The sequence below is a fragment of the Strix aluco genome, chromosome W, assembly GCF_031877795.1.
Source record: "Strix aluco isolate bStrAlu1 chromosome W, bStrAlu1.hap1, whole genome shotgun sequence".
NCBI lineage: Eukaryota > Metazoa > Chordata > Aves > Strigiformes > Strigidae > Strix > Strix aluco.
The window spans coordinates 5676067-5696840 of NC_133970.1; the positions used below are offsets into that span (position 1 = coordinate 5676067).

The window sequence follows — 20774 nt, forward strand, 5'->3', positions numbered from 1 at the left end:
GCGGGATCCAAGGGTGGCGATTCCCCTTTTCCTATCCCCTCCTCCTCTCTTTTCTCTTTCCTCTTTCTGCTCTCTCTCTTTCTTACATATATTCATGTGTATAAGTTTTGTATGAATTGAATTGCGATGGGTTGATCATTGACGGGTTATTAAGAAAATAGTCTCATTGCCAAAGTGTCTTTATTCGTTTCCCAGAGGGTTATCAGTTGATTGTTGCCAAATTGTCTCCATTCACTCACTGAAGTGGTCAGTTAATAAATTCACCAGCACAATTGTTCCTCTGAGTCATTGTGGTGACTCGGCGCCCTGCTGCTCCACTGAGCAGAGACCGGCTCTTCCACCAGCACGCAGGCTCTCGGGGAATTCAAGATTCACCCTCCTCATAACCCACCACGTGGGACGAGACACTTTAAGCCAACATTTTTGCAAATTACACATATAATACATATAAACCAAAAGATCACTGTCATTTCCTTAGTAATTTTTATCTCATTCATTCTTATTCCACACCAATATCAATACATAGGACACCACTGCTAATACATATGTACGGATTCCAAGCAAGACCCAGAAACTGAATGTCATAAGTCTTTTTCTTGCTCAGAGTTTTCATGAACCACTGAAGTTAACTTTTCAAAGTTTCCCTTGGGGGGGTGGTGTGTGACAGGAGATGTCACAACCAACACACAAAAAACCCACCCAACACTGAGGTTAAACAACTGACAATGAGTTGACTTCCTTTGCTGCACCTGCCACAGGCTCATTCCCACCACTGAATTAATTTGTTTATTAAAAATATAGTACATTACAGGTGCAGAAATCTAGTTAAGGAAACTGCTGCAGATAGACATGCTGTGTGGGTGGTTGTGTTTGGTTTTTTTTTTTTTTTTAGTCCAGGAGAAAACAGCCTTCAAACACCCAGAGCAGTTTCAAATACTACTTGATACTGGAGTTTCTTTATCCAAAACGAATACCAATATACACAGAATTTCAGTGGTTTCTCAGTTCCATAAATAAGCAATTCTTAAAGAAAAAAACCCAAAACAACTAACTTTTCCCACAACGAGTCTGCATCAGCAAACCCACAAGAGCTAATAATGCTTTTAGAATTTACATCTTCATTGAAAGGTAAGTAGTTAAAGAACACCTTTCACACATAAATTACATATGCAAGGAAAAGGTCATGTCTGATGATCTCTCCTGACTGAAACTGCATCAAAGCTGACTAAGGCCATGTCACTAGTCAGTATTATTGGAAGTCCTGTATGTAACTGTGGTGGTGCAATTCTTACCCCCCACCCCACCCACCTTTGTTGGGCTGCTTGGTGCTAGGTGCGATTCCACCCACATCCCCCGAGCTATACACCAGTCTGTGGAGATAAGGACTGACAATGTTAACGAGCCTGGCTCCTGCCCCTCCCGATTGCTCGGAAACAGCTATAACAGCCCATCAACTCCTAAGGGCCTGGCACACCTGTGCCTGGGATGTGGTCAAAGGGGAACAATAACAGAGTCGCACATTAATCAAATTCTTGTGTAACTGCTGGAAGGCACCAGAAGGTATTTGACAAAAGTCAATTATCTTGGACCCTATAAATGGCGACCACCAGGGAGACCCTTTGAGCTCTCCTGGATCGCAGCGGGCCTGTGACCAGCATCTCCCCTGAGCTGGGACGCCTCTCAGGTACCAAACCCTTAAGGTGTCGTCTGCTGCCAGAGCTGACGGAAGGCCAGGGCGAAGTCCCCCGCTCGAGTCTCAATTATCGCCCGTTGAGGAATGCCAAGGCATTGTGAGTATTTGCTCTATACTCGAGAGGGAAATTTTCTTTGAGCTACCTTCTCTTTACTGATATGTGTGTGTGTGTGTGTGTGTGAGTACGTACCCTTGTTTCTGTGTGTGTATGTCTGTTCTGTGTTCATTCTACTGAATCCAAACACCTTTGTTTCTGTATGTTTGTCTGTTTTGTTATGTGCATGCATGTGTGTATATATATATATAGGTACCGTTAAGTAAGTTAGTGTGAATCTTGTCATTTTAGAATCTGAATAAGTCACTTTTCTTTCTTTTAGTATTTCTGAATTATTTTATAATAATAAATTGCTGTTAGTTATTAATAAACCTAGATTTCTTACTAAATATTACCGTGTCAATACTTTCATCCACAACAGTAACACAGGAACAAGGTGGGAGAATCTGTTCACTTTCCCTTCCTGGTTGCCTGGGAAAGCTGTCAACATCAGAGGCAGTCACTACTAATGGAAGTTGTTTCCTGGTATTACTGCCACAATAATTAAATTATATAGATATTCAATGGGAAAAATTCCTCCAAAACTAGACATTTAAATTAGAAACCTTGTCCACAGATACATTATAAGAAACACGAACTGGCAAGATCCAGATCTGAGAGTGGAACAAGTGCAGAGAGCTAGGATGGTCAGTAAGCTTTCTAAGAGGAGAGTAGAGGAGGTTGGTTTGTTTAGCAAAGAAAACAAAGGTCAAGAGGGGATGTGGTTGCTCTAAGGCAGTCAAAGAAGGTTACAAAGGAAGAATGCTACAGTGCAATGCTAACAAAACAATAGATGGGGGCTATGAGTGCAAGCAGGAAGAAAATCAGAACAGAGCTTCTCACCGTCAGAGCTGCCACTTTCTGTAACAGCCTCCCATTACGGGTAGTAGCATAGATAAGCAACAGCATACATTATACAGATGTTACAGAAGGGACAGGATGTGGTTGCCTGCACCAGCTGGGAACTAAGCACAATTCAAGAAGTCTGTCTCTTACACTAGGAAGTTTTTGTAAATATGACAATGTGGGTAAACAGATGAGAGTAAACAAAGAGAGACTGATGGGATTAGTTTATACAGCAAACACAATATGAAGAAACCACATGGGAATATTTGGGTCCAGAGCTAAACCGCATCTGTTATACAAATGGCAAACAAGGTGGGATTCAATTCCAGAACTAGACTGAGGTCCAGTGAAACTAGAACTGGAATTTGATGTCACTGAGAACATTACTAAACTCATTTAGGGAATTCAAAATATCAAGCAGTTAGAGAAAAAAACCTGACAACTCAAGGTAAGATACATTCTTTCATACAAAACATCAGAACAGCATGGTTTGACTGACATACAAGTTTGGTTGTGTTTTGTTTTTGTTTTTTCATTCCCCAACTATAACAAGAGTTAAAAGTAATACATTGTAGCAGCTCACAATTAGTCAAGAAGAATCAACATTTATCAGTATTTAGAAATTTTTACGTTATCAGCTTTGTACAGTAGCTATTACCAGTAGTACAGCATCTCTCCCTCTAGATTGGAAAACAAAAAATAACGAAACTGTCAGCTAATATTAGCTGAATTAAGGAAATCAAAGAACTGCTGCATTGGAAAGCTTTTAAACAATGCATCAGAGTGTAGCAGTTCAAACAGAAGTAGAAACTCAATTTACATATATGCAAATGAGGTATTGCATATTCAGTTTATACATATTTAGACTCTTCCTGCTTTATAAGAAACGATGGATATTGTAAAAGACATTCCAGGGAGGAAGAAACTACAGTGCACAAAGGAAGTAATACAAAGAACCCCTTAATGAAAACACTGAAAGGGCAGCATATATTGAGAATAATACTTGAAAATCTATCATCATAATACACAATAAAAAGTGAAGCCAAGCCAAGATAGCAAGGAAATTAATATAAAAAGTTTATCCTATTGGATAATAACCACACATTTTAAGTGCTACTTCTGTATATTATCATCTTCCCTTTTTTTTGCCAATTATGCATATTCTCTTTTACTGCAAATTAACATTCCAAAGAAAATTCTTATCAAAATGTTAAATTTAAGATGCTACGGGTTATTTTGTGGTTTGGCTTTTTGTTGGTTTCTGTTTGTTTGTTTGGGTTTTTTTTAAGTAGAAAGTAAATATGTATGTTGTGGTTTAACCAGGAAGGCAGCTAAACACCATGCAGCTGTTTGCTCACTCCCTCCCAGTGGGATTGAGGAGAGAATTGGAAAAAAAGGTAAAACTCAGGGGTTGAGATAAAGACAGTTTAATAGGACAAAAAAGGAAGGGAAAATAATAATGATAAAAGAATATACAAAACAAAGTGATGCACAATGCTCATCCCCCTGCTGACCAATGCCCAGCCAGTCCCTAAGCAGCGGGCCACCATCCCCCAGACAACTCCCCCCGGTTTTATTGTTCAGCATGATGTCCTAGGGTATGGAATATCCCTTTATCCAGTTTGGCTCATCTGTCCCAGCTGTGTCTCCTCCCAGCTTCTTGTGCACCCTCAGCCTACTCACTGGCAGAGCAGTGCGAGAAGCTGAAAAGTCCTTGACTCCGTGTAAGCACTGCTCAGCAACTAAAACATCAGTGTGTTATCAACATTATTCTCATCCTAAATCCAAAATACAGCACTATACCAGCTACTAGGAAGAAAATTAACTCCATCCCAGCCGAAACCAGAACAATGTGGTTGGTAAAACAGTCCATAACATGGACATGGAAAATACCAACTGCCTTCAGTGGCACAAGGTTTGGGCCGTGTCATGCAGATCCTCTCAACTCATCTCTATATATACTGCATTTCTCACCATAGTACTGGGTTAACAGCAGAGTAAAAAACTAACGGAGGGGGGGGGGGGAAATCTCTTTAGAGAGAATGGACAGGCATGGGTAAAATTAAAGGAGGAAGAGAGGATGAAAGTAAGTTGTGAACAATTCAGGTAAAGAATCAGTGATCACTCAGTGAAAAGACAGACTACAACCAGGGAAGAAAAACCACCAAACAAAAAAAACCCCACACCAAACAAACCAACCACCAAACAAAAACACACCCACAAAAAAGCCAAGAAAAAAGAAACAAACTGCATTTTTTTTTTTCCAGATATTGCAGCATCTGACTATCAATGAAATGACCAGAGGACTCTGACCACTGGTTACCATATGAAGGTTCAAGCTCTGCATTTATGAAACATTCCTCTTGGTTGAAATACATTCTTGTCTCCTCAACAAAAATACCAATTCTTCCATGGCTTAGCTATGTACATGCATGAGAACGGTAGAAAACAAAATAGAGGGAAAAATCTGTTTAAGTGCAGTAATACACAGGCTCAGTAGTAATGCAAAGTTAAGTAACACACCTCAGGATTCAGAAATTTAGTATGTACATTTAAATGTTTCATTCCCCATACTCCAGGGTATTCTTTAACATTATATCTTTAGATTTTAAAAATAACTTATATACAACTAACCTAATATATTTCTAAAAAGATTAGAGATTAAGTTAGGTGGATTAAAATTAAATTTTAAAGAAGGGCTAGGGTATTAGGTCTCTACAGCTTTCTTTTTAAAAAGCATTCTATTAAATAAATACATTTATGTTTTATTTAGTTTAGATTATGAAATCTTTAGTTAGAATGAAAATACTTTAAAAAGTGGTTTTAATTTCTTATATGTTGAGTAGCATTGTATTGATGTAAACCACAACACCATGATTAAAGTTGATTTCTGCAGCTGCACAAAGTAAACCAGCACAACTCATTTATTAGTTACTTTATGATTTAGGTGAGCAGTGGACTTTTCTTTTAGAACAACAAACATGCTATTATAAATTTAAGAAGCCTTGCCTCATAGCCAGTTTTAAGCTTCCACATTTTGCAATAAACTACTTTTCTTGTTAGATACTACATAAAGGTCTGCTAGTTATCAGTCCATAAACTGTCCTAAACAAAAAAATAAAAAAAAATAAATCACTTAAAGAATGAGGGAGAGGCAGAAAGATAATGAATTAATATCTTCTAGTTCTCATTCAAATAAGATACCATGACTGAGTACATCATACAGATTTACCCACAAGAGGGCAGATTTCTGATTTCCATACCAGTGCTACAGTTTGATACTGATGAGGGGAAAAAGTTAATAACTAATCTGTACCTTTAAGACTTTGAGCCTTTTGCCCACCTAGCTGCAGAGAACTGATAAAACCAGCAGGTCCTCGAAGATAATGGAGATACAGCCTGCCTAGAGACAATGGGATTCTGACCACCCAAAGCACACAGCTCAGCAGAAGCTAGCAAAAGGTCAGAAGTTTACCAGAGAGGAAGACTTCAAGCCTTCATCAAACGACCACCAGAGAACACCCAACGACCACCACCACATTTTACAGAGCATGTGTGGTTGGGGCGGGAACTATGTAAACGATTTCTGGGGAATCATTTGAATACTCCAGCCTTTTCTCGGAAAACTTATGCATATGTATGTAAACTATCTATATAGCCTGAGGGCTTTTAACTCTTGTGTGTGTGCGTTAGGAGGAGAAATCCCCCACACACCCAGCACTGTAATAAAGGAATACCTGCTTAATAACTCCGGTTATTGAGTTTTCACTACGTCAATACAATGACAGTACTTCTGTTACAAGTTTCCAGAATGAAATGCTTTTAAAAATACTTTAAAAAAATACTAAGGAAGGAGATATGGTTGCCAAAACATAGTCTAACACTTAAGTTACATGGAAAAGAGAAGTATACATATTCACAATATAAAGCATCTTAATACTAATTCAGTCTCAGAAAAAGTCAGTATTGGAAGTAAACAGTAATTAATCACTGATGCAGATGCCTAAGGTTAAAACAGTAATGCAAGAAACGTGATATGAACCTAACTTGAACAACCGGAGGGGGCAGCATGTAGGGGGAGGCAAAGAGAAAGGGGGTGTGTGTCAGAAATCCAGAAGACTCATTATTAACGATAAAAGCCCATGAAAACACATCAGCATTTATAAAACCAGGAAGTCCACAGCATATACAGAATAGTTTCACCTACAATACTGGCTACAAAAAATTAAGTTTGAAAATAGAGATACAGAAATCCCAGAAGCACAAAACCAAATGAAATTCAGTGTACTAGTGAAATCCATGTTTGGTTCATAAAGAGATCAGGCAGCGGAATCTGAATGATGCTGACAAAGCAAGTGAAAAAATAAAAAGTTTGCGATAAAAATTATTTAGTATCATTTCTAAACCAGTATTAGCATAATGTGTTTTCCTAAAACTATTCCAATAGTAGCTGTTCAAACCACTACAAACTACAACTACTGTAAGAAAAGAAATCTTAGTGAAAAGTACTGTACTGGGCCAAGTGTAAATTGTTTCTGAATATAAAGCAACCTTTAGAAAAAAATTCTAGCACAACCAGCTTCTTCCTCTGTGACTACTGCCACATTCCTTTGGTCTCCGCTGTTCTCTTCGATAACAATGACACTGATGCCTCTGCTGCCCATGTGCTAGTAGTGACAGTAACACCACAGTAAATAACAGGAGAAACCCCAGTAAAGGTGGCGGAAGCATACAGAGCATGAGAGGTCTATGGATTCAGGGAAAGATGCCCCCTAACGCAGGAGCGCAACGCAGGAGCGCAAGCACAGTTTCTACCAGAGTAAACTAACATAAAGCACAATTGTGCTTTGCACCTGTAATAACTCTTCCTGGGGGAGGAGAGGAATTGACACAATCAGATGATCACCAAAAAAAAAAAAAACAACAAAAAAACCCCAACAAAATGAAACAAGCACCAAAACAAAAATATAAAACAAACAACAAAAAACAAAACCCAAAACAACAACCAAAAAAAGCCCAGACTAAGCCATGTGCAGAGGACAGATACCTATGGGTAGTATGCAGCTTCCCTGATCTACACTACATGAATGTCTAGCCAGTACCTTTCTTGCTACCTTGCAATCACAAAGGGTGAAAATTCATTAGAACACAGTTTCCTGAAAAGAAGAAATAGGTCCCCAACAGCATTAGTACCTTTTTCTGTTAAAGCCATTTCCTTCTCATAAGCACAGAAAGCTATTCATTTTATATAAAACTTAAAAAGCACTTATAAACAGTGTTCTCCACTTCAAAATAACATCTCAAATATTTAATTCAGGTGCCTTAGCACTAAGAACTCTTTAAAATGAGCCCATATCAAGTCCTTCATACATAAGACATTTAAGCATCAAGTAAAAGCCTATTCATTAGGGCAACACAACCCATCCCAAAAATTTGCAGAAAACCAAATTATATTTAAAGTGTTGTGATGATCAACAAGTGTAGATTATTTCAACCAAAGAGGCAAATGTAAATCTCAGAATTATTGATTTTCAAGGAAAATGCCCGATGGAGCTATGCAAATAACCAGGAATACTGTTTCACAGGAAAGTGCATTTCCTGCTATTTCATTAGAGAACTAATGCAAACCAGAATCTGTTTCAAAAGCTGTACTGTTAGGCAGCTCAGTTGTCTTCTTAAAACATGGGGATTAAATTTAAGTGAATGGAACAGAAATCTTGCACCTGGTTCCAAAATAAGATACTACTGGCTCCTTCTCATTAGAAAAGTGATACAAGATCAAGTCCTACTGATAAGGTAGCAAAACCTAAACCAAAGAACTGGTATGTTTCAAAAAGTTGTTATTAAAATACACATTATTTTTGCAGGCACAATAACATTAATAGCTATTAGACATAAAATACCTTAGTAGGGTAGTTGTGTTCACCAGTTCTGCAAAATAAATCAGCTAGAACTTCCGTCAGAGAGAATCCAGTTATTCAAGGAGTTTATTACTGCTCCTTTTACATATTTTCAAACACAAAATATCCTCTTTATGAGCCTCTCCACATCAAAGATTCTGACACTACTGAGAGCTACTGAATTATTTTTGTTCTGCAGAAGCAAACATAGAACTAAACTGTAAAAATTTAACTGCTTGGAAGCAGTCATGATATTAAGCATAGCTGAGAAATTCAAACATAAAGGGAAAGCCCCAACCTACTTCAGTAGTTCATACATTTATTTCCCATCTGCACTACATATTCCACATGCAACTTCTATTGCAACAAAGAAAGTACATCTATAATTGTACTCTTTTTGGTGAGCACAGCCCTTTTGCTTGCTCAGACACACAAGCAGCAGCTGATATTAGATACAGTTCATTCATTATCGAAAGAAAATAGCTAAGAGATGTGTAGAAGAGCAAGAGCAATTAAAAGGGTTCAGTAGGTCAGCTCTGTCAAATGGAGAGCACTTTAGGTTGCAACACACATCTTTGTTAACAAAATAGTTATGACAGGTATGAGAGAGAAAATAGTAACTTGGGTTTTTTCAACTCTTTCTTGAATGTCTCATTTATGTTAGCTGGTAGTAGCATTATCCTTTTCTAAAAACAACTGTGTACTTACATTACTTATATTTTAAAGACTTTAATGAGGTTGGATCTTAACCAGGCTGAAAACCTAGTGACTAAACACTGGACCAAAATCTATTTAATTCAGGAGTCTTTTCCAACTTTTAATCTTGCACTTCTGTCCTTCACCTCTCAGATGATTCACAGCTTTTATAAAACAAAGCTGGGAAGAAATATACCTGTTGAGGCAGAAGCTGATTTTGCACAAGTCTTGCAGTCACACCATTTTTGCCTCTCTTTTGGCTTAGAAAAACAATTAAAATACCTCTAAGCTTCTTTAATACACACTAATAAAACAGATGCACAACTATAACATTTCTTTAGAGATCCACAATAAATGCCAATGAAAAATTCTATATAAACAGATTTAGTGTGTTGCATTTCAAAAGCGGCTCACTGCCTTTTTATATTGGATATGTTATTCCCTTTTGTCCTAATCTTGTTGCCTGTTTTTCAATTTAAGCTCCATGCACATCCAAGAGAGATATTGTACAGCACTGTAGGCAGTTAAGATGCTTTTCTTCTGGACTGGTGTATTATTCCCTCCATCCCCTCCCACAATGATGCAATTCCTCCATCCAAAGGCTCTAACGACAGCCCTCTGTAACACATCCAGTTTCCTCCCCTCACATCAAATCCACTCCCACACCTCTGAGCTGCTAGATGGAAGAGAGACAGCACGTGCTGCAGCCTCTATCCTCAATGGGGGCATGAGTATCTCTCCTCTATCCAACAACCAATTTTTACAAACTAAACTGTCTTGAGACTTTCACCCCCCTGTAAAATATAACTGAAATTAGCTAATGTTTATCTAAGTCTGTTGGTCTAATAATTTTGGAAAGCAAGTACCATGATTATTAGGCAGAAAATAATTAAATCAATCAGTGTTTTTACCAACTATGTGCAGAACCACATAAAGAGCTTTGGTTGTACTGCCCTATTGTACACATTTGCACAATTATTTTGTAATTCTATAGCATTCACTATCCATCACTAAAATGAACCATCACTTGGTTCATTTTACAAGAGGTGGTTTATATTGCTCATGCAACATACAGATAAGATATATTCTCTCTAAAGGAAAGTATGCTAACATTATTTTTAAAAAAATCCCAAAATAATTAATGGAATTTAACATTTTAATTAAGATTACTAACATCTTGCAAGAACACACTGCTTGGAAAGATTAAACATGAGAGCAAAAGTAACCTTGAAAAAAAATACAGTGTGTCTAATAAATAATTGTGTAAGATACTTCAAACGTATGAAAAATTTCACCTCTTGATAACTGATTTTAGTTAGTGTTTATATTCTAAAATTCAGGATTACATAAACTTTTTGGCACACACTATCCTATTTAGCAATCCTAAAAATGTAGAGCTCCATAATTTTGTGACTACAAAAGAATGATTAGTGTCAGGAGTCCCTGACTCTTTACTTTATGGCACTGTATTTTTTTTATAATCTTACACATAGTCATTCCTCAACAAGCATGTAAAACAGTATTACTAGTCAGCCAAGATATTCCTTTTTCCCAACTGCACACACAGTCTGGTGACTAAAGGCTTTTTGTCATATGAACATCATAGTCAGCTAAACTTTTGGAGCATGATGAACTCAAAGACATAGTATAGGAAACAAACGAAGACTACAGCTGGGAAAACACACATATTCAAAGTTGTTAATAAGCACTGAAGCATACAGCACACAAGATCTAAAGGTATTGTGTTGGAATTATTGTTAATCAACTAAGTTCAAATGATGACCAGTTCAACATGAGCAACTGGGGCTAGACTGTAACAATCAGGCATCTCTCAATAGCTAGGAAAATTATTATATTGGGGTATGGCCTTTGTAGGTCTGGAGGAGGATTCACAGTTACCTAGGAAAGTGTCCTATGTCATCCTGAACTGCTGCTGCTATTGCTGGTTCTCCTACATCTGCAGCACAAACATGATAGAAGTTTCTTAAACTCACAAACCATGATGAAAAGAGGGATGCAGTTCCAAGAAAAACATTTCTCTAAAGCAGCATCTCTTCACCTTACTGATCATCTTCCATATCCTACTCTTGATAGGCTGCAGATATAACAAATCTAAACCAAAGCTACATGGCAATTGGAGCAGCAATTGTTTTGCAAAGCTGCTCACAGGCTATGATCACTTCAGTCAAGCTTAAACTTCCTAACTTTCAAATTTTCCAAAATTACCAATGTCACAGCATAAACAAATATCCCATCAATAACAATCAGGTGGAATCTCAAAATTATGATGGCCATGCACAAAAAGGCTTGGGGATTTTTAATGTTTGACTTGTCTATGTTAAACACGCTCAGCTCACCTCCACTGAGTACTGCAGGAATAATTCTACAAGGCATCAAGCCCAGCAGCAATACAAAGGAATACAGAATAGCTGTTAACAGTGAAAACATTCTTGTAGAATAATTTGGAGCAAAACAACAGCTTAATATTTGTGTGGAAAGGACTACCACAAACCAGTTAGTAGAAAGCAAGTACAATGAAGAACATTACTTTGAAGAAAATATCCTTATGCATAGAAATTCCCCAAAACACTAATCTGATTTTTTTTCTTTAACAGATTTAACCACCTCAAACCAGGTGGAAATTTTCTTCAAATTAAATAGAGTTCATTCAACACAACTTAATTTTACAGTAAAATAAAACCAGCTGAATTCAAGCTACTAATTCTGAATGAGAATATTAACTCAAATGTTTAACGTAGCTCAACTAAACCACTTTAATTTCTCCTGTTAACTTACATTAAAAGCCTTAAGTGCCTTTACATAGACAAGGATTGAGTAATCCCTTTATTTCTAATTACTTGGACAAAGTCAGTCACACACCTTGAAATAGTTCAGCTAAACACAAATAATATGTCTGTGATCTAGCTTCAATTTTGGTTTTCAAAAAAAATAGGGAAAATTCAAAGTATCACACTGGAAATTTCTATCATAACTTCTGGTATAAACTTATTAATCAGAATAAAAGTGGGTAGAACAAATGAAAGATGGAATATTTATTGTCATTTCAAGAGTGATCAATTGTCTACCTAGAGGGAGAACAATGTCAAAACCAAGGCATATCACTGGAGACCAAGTAAAAACACTGCAGGTCATATAAAAAGATTAGACTATGGGCAATCAATACTGGATTTTATTTTCACTGAAAAGAGCAAAGCAGGACCATAACCCATGACACAAAAATCTAAGAAACTTTCCCACTGAGGAACTGTGCTAAAAGTTTTCACTTTATTTGCAGACTACTTTGAAAAACACAGAACATGGCACTTCTATAATGGCTACCTCCTCCTTCCACAGCAATTCCAGAAGGCACAAGGCTAGAGAAGACAAAGAAGGCCAAAGAGCTTACAGAACAGTCTATGAAACTTACTGTGATTGCCAACCAAACAACTTATCCTTCACTGCCCTTTTTCCCATCCAAGTTTTGTGTGTTTTTTGTTGTTTTGTTTTGGTTTTTTAATTTCACATCTTTTTATCCTAGTCTGGTTTTGTTCTGCTCCTTCAGGTTTGTTTTGCCAGCTGTCTCACAATTCCCAATTATGAGGCTGAGTCACAGTTAGAAAGCATCAGCTCAGTTCCTCAGACAGGTGTGCATGCATACATGCATGTGCACATATAGAGACTGGGGAAGAAGCTGGAAAAATGAGTTTAAATACATGCAATCAGTAACTACAACTGGGATTCCCATCCTCTTATGGAATAGGGCTTCTGCTGACTCTGTGGACAGCACAAATACAAATGAGTCAAAAGGAAGACAGTTACACTTCCCAAAACTTTTATGAACACAGCTTTTCGGTGACTGAAGACAACACACAATCTTACTTTTTCCTGACCTGCCCCAACTACTTATTTTCCTTATGTCCATGATTTATGTATTAAACCTATTCTTCCATAAAACATGGTCTGCCCATGCAGATATTTCTGTAGAGCTCTCCTTTTCAGTATGCAACACAAGGAACAGCAGAAAACAAGTCACTTCAAATTTGACAAGACTAAAAATTACCATCAAGCTAACACTGCAACTACTCTCCATCACACTGAACAATGTCTTTTAGTACCAATGAGGTAGATAGTCCATGGCAACAAATACCAAAGACATTGCATATACTCGTTTCCTTTCTCTCTTCCCTCCCTGCCCCACTTTGAGGGGGAAGGAATAGAGGACTACTAATGTGCGCATGCATCCATGATTTTGTGTATCTCACTGCTTTTCTCCCAAAAAAATCACAGAATGGTTGAGGTGGGAAGTGACCTCTGGATGTCATCTTGTCCATCCTCCTGCTCAAGCAGGGACACCAAGATCAGGTTGCCCAGAAACTGGGAAAAAAAATAAAAACAAAAAAAAATTAAAAAAAAAAGTCTGTGTACTCAAACTGACTACATATTTTATTTTCTTTAGCAGTAATCTTTATTACACGTCCTGACTTTTTAAATCCAAGAATTACGTAAACATGAAAAGGATTACTACAGATGGTGCTTTTGAGTGTATAACTTGCATACAACAGACTTCAAATTTTATCTAGAATGACCTGTAAGAGGCTTTATAATAGAAAATGGTGATGAAGAAAAGGGAGGCAGTTAAATTAAATCCTCGATTTTATGAATAATATAAAACACCTAAATACATTTATAGTCTTTAGATAACATCAGCACTGATGAGTCCTATACAGAAATATCAGGAAATCAAAAACATCTCCAGGTACAGAAGAATTTAGATTACTATCTGAATTTCACACCATCATTAGAGTCTTGACAAGAACTATAAAAGACAGTTTCCCACTTCTTAGTGCATTTTATTGTCAAATACAGGAGTCCATCCAAAATGCAGGATCTGCTTCAAGCAGTGTGATTAATAACAAGGATTTGGTGGCATTCATCTGACAGTTTTGAAAGGACTGAAGATCAAAGAATAAACTGAAAAATGCAAATGATCAAGAACAGGTCTCTCAAGGGATGCATAGTGGTCAGAAATGCATAGCTCTTTCAAAAAGGCACTAAATGACCACCTGATTTTCATACTACCAAGTCCTACTTTCAGTATCTGAAAAAGTAGTTTAAATGTCCATTAAAACATAAAACTAATAAAGATGCAACTATGATACTAAGAAACCAAACTCCACAACTCATGAAGATTCCAAGTCATGGCATTTTAATTGCAACAATTATGTAAGCATGAGAAGTATAACTACAGATGGTACTTATGAATATGTAAAATTTACATACAACTGATATCAAATGGTTTCTAGAACCTGTAAGAGACTTTGTAACAGAAACTGATGACCAAGCAAAGAGACACAAATAAGTTTCAAATAAGTTAAAAGCTGATTAAGGAACAAAAACTGAAGAAAGAGTAAATGATCAGAGCTTGGCATAGACACTTATCAGGGACTCAGCAATACTTTTAAAGGCATTATCAGTCTGCCACACATCGCTTCCTTATCTTTCTTTAACTACATCATTCAATATTAAATGTCTTTCCAAAACTAGCAGAATGAGAGATGGAGATCAATACAAAAGAATAATAAAAATCAGAAGGACTCTAAGTTATTTCTATAAACTAATGATTAGGGGGTTAAAGTAAGTAAGAAATGGCCTATCCTTTACTGCTAAAATCTAACCTTTCCCTCTTTCACAACCCACTGCTGAGAAGTGCAGAACTTCCCAGTCTGTCTTTAACTAGAACAAATAAAAACAAACTATGGAATAGAGATACATCATCACAAAATGTTCACAAAAAAAAAAAGAGCATGCAGTCAGAAAGTAATCAGTTTTCCTCTGCTTACTGTTTCAGTCAGTATTTAAGCTTTTAGCTATAAAAAAAGCACAATTCCCTAGTTCAACAACTTCTGTTAAGAGCACATTCTTAATATATTTTATATCAATTCACTAACAGAAATTACCCATCAGCAAAATCTGCACCTTTACTAGGACCACCAAGAAAACATCACACATATATAAATTCATAACAAACATATCTGCAAGAGTTTCTAGTACATACTCCATCTTTGTAAACTACATAACAAATTAATATTGTCTCCTTATCTGAAATACTACTTTCCATTTGGAAATCTAATTTTACAAAGCAAAAAAAGAAAAAGACCAAGATAAACAAAGTTATAACCATGAGGAGAAATTTAGTACATAGAGTATGTCTCTAGATAAGCCTTTGCAGAGGTAACCACTTAGGTAAAAAGTAAAATGCAGCTCAGAATTGCAATATGCTTATTCCATAACAAGAAAGATGATTAATTAAAAGGGTCAAAAACTAACAGTATTGCTTTAATTCCTTATTAAGCTAGAAAAGCAAGTGTTACATACTACTGAAGTAAAGGAGCTAGGAATGAAAATGTTATATAGTTGCATTTAAATCTGTAATTTTTTAGTGTTATTTCACATAATTTAATTTCAGGAATTACCAGATCATAAATTCATTATTAAATTACTGTTATGGTACAGCAATGTTCAACAGTTTTTTGAAACCTGAAGGATAAATACATACTGAAATATTCTGTCCCCAAAATAGAAACTTCCAGCCCCCCTGAAAATTAGTAAAGAAAATGTCTCTTGAAAATCAGCTGCAATAGGAACAGATTTACTGGTCTACAGAACTGTTTTGGTATAGCTACTAGAACTAACCACCAGTCAGGATCTTGCATAGCTGTGTAACACACAATTCAACAGCAAAGAAATAGCAAAGGCAGTGCTCTTACAGAGAAGAACTGGAAACTACATCTAAAAAAACCTGCAAAAAACCACTACCAGAATACCCTGCCATCCATCACCTTTCTGTCTACTGTTTTATACTTGCATTCCCAATTGTTTAGTATCTTACTCTACTAATTATCTGTTTCTACAGGTAATACTCTCTGTATGGTAATGCTGTCAGACTGAAATTATGAGACAAATTAAAACAGTGTGTGGAGTGTTTTACATGGCTTCTTCTGAGGTAGACAACCATTATATCATTACAGCTATTGCAGGAGATAAACTTGCTGACCTGACTAGAGCCCACTAATCCTGTGTCACTCTCAATTCCTGGAGAAATTACAGGGAACAAAAGATATTTTTCCTTGACTATCAAACCAAAACACACTGTCATTATACAAATTAATATTTTAAAGGTAACTTTAAGAACATCTCTCTGTCCTCCACCCCTGCTTCAAGCATGAAATTTGTGTACCATATAATAAGGATTTTCCAAAGATGCATGAGAGATAGGGAAAGGATTGTGAATGATGACAGCAGCCTGGCAGGATTATGTCATGCAAAAGGTTATAGGGAACACTGCTGTACTAGGGATTGAGGAATGTTTTGAAAAGCACAGGATGTTGTGGGGGTCTGTTGGGTATACACTACAGGACAGCAGTAGTAAATTCAGCATTTACGTATTGCATGCTAAAGATGCATGAAAACCATATTCACACCCCCCCCCCCCAAAAAAAAAAAAATAAAAGATTTTCGACCTCACATTTAAATGGATTACAAAACTAAACAAATATAGCTGGAATAAATTAAATCACTAACATCTAATGGCAGGTGTAAACATCAAGAGCTTTAGACATTCCATCCCAGCACAGGATGATTTTCTGATGGAGAGATGAAAGGCTTTACCCATACATGAACACTCTAGAGCAGCATTTAAACTGGAATATGTGGCCCATTGTACCTGTGTACTGACTACTGAAGAATACATGTGTATACCACCAGCTTGAGGTTTTCTTTACACATATACCCTGGACTTCAGGAGAGAAGACTTTGGCCTCTTCAGGGATCTGCTTGGCAGAGTAGCATGGGATAAAGCCCTGGAAGGAAGAGAGGTCCAAGAAAGCTGGTTGATATTCAAGGATCACCTCCTCCAAGCTCAGGAGCGATGCATCCCGACAAAGAGGAAGTCAGGTAAGAACACCAAGGGGCCTGCGTGGATGAACAACGAGCTCCTGGACAAGCTCAAACACAAAAAGGAAGCCTATGGAGGGTGGAAGCAAGGACAGGTAGCCTGGGAGGAATACAGAGAAACTGTCCAAGCAACCAGGAATCAGGTTAGGAAGGCCAAAACCCTGATAGAATTAAATCTGGCCAGGGATGTCAAGGCCAACAAGAATAGATTCTGCAGGTATATTGGTGATAAAAGGAAGACTAGGGAAAATGTGGGCTCTCTCTGGAAGGAAAAGGGAGACTTGGTCACCCAGGATATGGAGAAGGCTGGAGTACTCAGTGACTTTTTTGCCTCAGTCTTCACCAGCAAGTGCTCCAGCCACACCACCCAAGATGCAGAAGGCAAGGGCAGGCACTGGGAAAATGAAGAACCGCCCACTGTAGAAGATCCCGTTCAAGACCATCTAAGGAACGTGAAAGTGCACAAGTCCATGGGACCTGATGAGATGCATCTGCAAGTCCTGAGGGAACTGGCAGATGAAGTGGCTAAGCCACTATCCATCATATCTGAGAAGTCGTGGCAGTCCAGAGAAGTTCCTGTTGACTGGAAAAGGGGAAACATAACCCCCATTTTTAAAAAGGGAAAAAAGGAAGACCCGGGGAATTACAGACCAGTCAGTCTCACCTCTGTGCCTGGTAAGATCATGGACCAGATCCTCCTGGAAACTATGCTAGGGCACATGGAAAATAACGAGTTGATTGGTGACAGCCAACATGGCTTCACTAAGGGCAAATCGTGCCTGACAAATTTGGTAGCCTTCTACGATGGGGTTACAGCGCTGGTGGATAAGGGAAGAGCAACTGACATCATCTACCTGGACTTGTGCAAAGCTTCTGACACTGTCCCGCATGACATCCCCGTCTCTAAATTGGAGAGACATGGATTTGATGGATGGACCACTCGGTAGATAAGGAATTGGCTGGATGGTCGCACTCAAAGAGTTGTGGTCAACAGCTCGATGTGCCAGTGGAGACCAGTGATGAGTAGCGTTCCTCAAGGGTCAGTATTGGGACCAGTGCTGTTTAACATCTTTGTTGGCGACATGGACAGTGGGATGGAGTGCACCCTCAGCAAGTTTGCTGATGACACCAAGCTGTGTGGTGCAGTCAACACGCTGGAGGGAAGGGATGTGCCATCCAGAGGGACCCGGACAGGCTTGAGAGTTGGGCCCGTGTGAACCTCATGAAGTTCAACAAGGCCAAGTGCAAGGTCCTGCACATGGGTCAGGGCAATCCCATGCGCAAATACAGGCTGGGTGATGAGTATATTGAGAGCAGCCCTGTGGAAAAGAGCTTAGGGTAATTAGTGGATGGAAAACTGACTACGAGCCAGCAACGTGCACTTGCAGCCCAGAAAGCCAATTGTCTCCTGGGCTGCATCAAGAGAAGTGTGGCAGCAGGTCGAGGGAGGGGATTCTCCCCCTTTGCTCTGCTCTTGTGAGACCCCACCTGCAGTATTGTGTCCAGCTCTGGGGCCCCCAAGATAAGAAGGACATGGACCTGCTCAAGTGGGTCCAGAGGAGGCCACGAAGATGATCAGGAGGCTGGAGCACCTCCCTTATGAGGACAGGCTGAGAGAGCTGGGGTTGTTCACCCTAGAGAAGAGAAGGCTCTGGGGAGACCTTATAGCCACCTTCCAGTACTTAAAGGGGGACTACAGGAAAGATGGGGAGGGACTCTTTATCAGGGAGTGTAGGGATAGGATGAAGGCTAATGGTTTTAAACTGAAAGAAGGTAGATTCAGATTAAAGAAGTTCTTTCCTGTGAGGGTGGTGAGGCACTGGAACAGGTTGCCCAGAGAAGTTGTGGCTGCCCCCTCCCTGGAAGGGTTCAAGGCCAGGTTGGACGGGGCTTTGAGCAACCTGGTCTAGTGGAAGGTGTCCCTGCCCATGGCAGGGGGGTTGGAACTAGATGATCTTTAAGGTCCCTTCCAACCCAAACCATTCTGTGATTCTATGATCTTCCAGCAGCTATCTTTCCTTCCCTGTGCCTGTACTGCACATCACAGCTCTTCAAAACATCAGCATCAGACAGTGAAAAATATTCCCATACACCTTCTACAGTTCTGATTCAGAAAACTTGCTGACTGCAAATTATTTTTTTAAAGTAAGACGTTTTGAAAGAGACGAGCAAAAAAATTGCAGTAGGTGCCATGAAGGAACGAAATTGGTCTCCTAAATACAATCTAAGGTGACTTCAAATGCACATGGCAAGTTTTCTAAAAGAGAATCTGTCATAAGGTATAGTCTTCTACTTCTCCTTGCAGTTCATGAAGTTTTACTTGACTTTAAAGTTCCCACAATTTCCGTTTTTGTTAAAAAATGACATCACAATTCTGGTCATAATCCAGAGGCACCCAGGCTCAGTATGTATGCTTCCTTTGCTCTATGCAGGGAAGCAACAATGCAAACTTAATCAAGATATTGAAGCCACATATAAAAAGAACATACAGCGAGCAGAAAAACCATCTACAAAGACTTGACATAAGGAGGATAGGGGTAGAAGTGTGTAAAGTAAAAAAGGAATCAAAATCACTATTTTAATTTTTAACATCCCTATTTATTCCATCTAAAACAGGGACTTTGGCTTAAACAGAGTTTATATTTAGTTGGTGAACTACTTCAGTTTCTTAATTGTTTAACAAAATTTATTGGGCAATCTGAAAGGAAAGAGGTAACAGTAACCTTCTAAAGATTATTTGAAAAAAACCAAATAACTCAGAAATCCACTAAAATATTTTCCCACAAGAAAATGTAATTTGATGAATACACTGATCACCAATGGTTTAGAAAATAAAATTGCTCACTTCAATAGGGCATTGGTTATATTAGCAAATAACAAGATCAAAGATCAAAAACACTATAGAAAAAGGCAAAGGCTTCTGCAACATACATGAGATCTCAGGCTTTAATACGCCAAAGATCAAAGAAAACCAGAAAGCACCGTGAAGGAAATGCAAAATTCTAATACGCAGAAACACCAGTAAAGATAAAGAATCTCATTGAAGTGTTTGACTAATGATATTGACTCATTTATAATAACGTGCTTTCAAAAAAGAAAGATCTCTCAGAACTTATTTAATTTTACAAATTACAATACATTATTTTGTCCCATGCTTCATGTCAACTGTTATGCAATAGATACACAATTTCTAATTGCAGATAAATGCAACTTCTCCAGTAATTCTGGTTGGACATACAAGGCATTTAAAAGTTTCAGGTTAATATTACTATCCTTATGAACACTGAAATCGAATCAGTAACAATCATGAACAGCCAGGCTCTCAGTGCAAGATTTCTCCTGAGACACTGAACCTCATCATAGCTTTTCCATGCAACTGAAATCTTGTCTCTGAAAACCTCTATGAAATGCATGATAGCTCCTTTAATTTTTTTATTATCTACTTAAGTTCAGTTTCCCACCAAAGCACCAATCGATTCCATATCTCATCTGATAAAGAACGTCTTATAAGAGGGAAATTAAGTGTCTCCTCAGGTTTGACGCTGATCAACTTATAGTAAGCTTCATTCTACATCTTCCAGGTATCAATTAT

General features: G+C 38.1%; 1 protein-coding gene across 11 annotated transcripts in view; it reads right to left on the reverse strand.

Annotated features, from left to right (window-relative positions):
- LOC141917819 (nipped-B-like protein) overlaps positions 1-20774 on the reverse strand; it is a 172970-nt gene that overhangs the window by 128884 nt on the left and 23312 nt on the right. Inside the window, exon 2 of one of the 11 annotated variants that reach the window (XM_074811407.1) lies at positions 13539-13603. The exons of the other annotated variants lie outside the window; for them this stretch is intronic. The gene's annotated coding sequence lies outside the window, so the exon portion shown is untranslated. The remainder of the gene's footprint in view (positions 1-13538; positions 13604-20774) is intronic. 11 annotated transcript variants of the gene reach the window in all.